This window comes from Hipposideros armiger, unplaced genomic scaffold (genome assembly GCF_001890085.2).
Source record: "Hipposideros armiger isolate ML-2016 unplaced genomic scaffold, ASM189008v1 scaffold_371, whole genome shotgun sequence".
NCBI lineage: Eukaryota > Metazoa > Chordata > Mammalia > Chiroptera > Hipposideridae > Hipposideros > Hipposideros armiger.
Window position 1 is genome coordinate 245,610 of NW_017731721.1, and position 989 is coordinate 246,598.

At 46.2% G+C, this 989-nt stretch overlaps 1 pseudogene; it reads right to left on the bottom strand.

The window, feature by feature from the left end:
* Positions 1–266: 266 nt before the first annotated feature.
* Positions 267–770, bottom strand: LOC109393208 (histone deacetylase complex subunit SAP18 pseudogene; annotated as a pseudogene).
* Positions 771–989: the final 219 nt, after the last annotated feature.

The window sequence follows — 989 nt, forward strand, 5'->3', positions numbered from 1 at the left end:
GGCAGATCAGTCGCTGGCTTCTGGACGACCGCTTACTGCGGCTGCTGGCNCAATACAGTTTTACATAGAATGCTAAGAACATTTTCTTCATATTTTACAGAAGGACTTGAAATGTGGGCTTCCTATTAATATCCATACCATAGCACAGCCAAACCTAACTCCTAAATAGATGCATTACAATTTGTTTAGAGTTTAAAGGCTTAATGGCAATAATGAGGGGAGGAAAAAGTGTAAGTTTGTTTTACATAACTGAATGAAAAATAAACTCAAGAAATAGTCCATAAAATGTAATATGGCCTCATGTGCCCTGAAGGAGGTGGTGCTGGATTCAGAGGGGTGATTGCTATGTCCAAATCTCCTGCCTGGAACTTCTGTGACTGCAGGGTAATGGAATCATCAATTCCCTTTCTCCAGGGTGCTGCCCATCTCCTTTACTCAATAGCCAGGTCTTTTAATATCCATAAAAACAATTGCAAAATTGAAGTGTGTGCCCGTCTTTCTAGCTTCTGGTAGACTTCTTTCATTAAACTAGTCAGTTCTTTCAAGGTTGCATCCATCCAGATGTAGATCTGCAGCTTACTGAAAGACTTCTTCCCGCAGGAGAATTCATCCATGAGGCGTTGGTGGCCATTGTCGGTCATGACGAAGTGCAGCAGCAGAGGGCATGTCTTCTCCAGGTCAATCTGCTCCTCTAGGTCCTTCTTAATTACTTCCTGGGTAATTGGCGACTCCACCGCCATCTTCCTCCTGTGGCCCGCGAGGCGCTCGCTCTGACCTTGTCCCTTAGCTAGATGTGCCTCTCTAGTCCTGGATCCCTACGCCTGGGTCTCTGGCAGCTCCCCAGTTGCAAGGACTCACTATTCCCTGTGGCTCCTCCCACAAAGTGGTGCTTCTTGTACTCTTCAGTGTCCCAAGAGGTGGAATGGTAGAATTCGCATCTGTCTTGTGTGGGAGGCCCAGGTTCAATTCTTAACCCTTGCCTTTCCTCT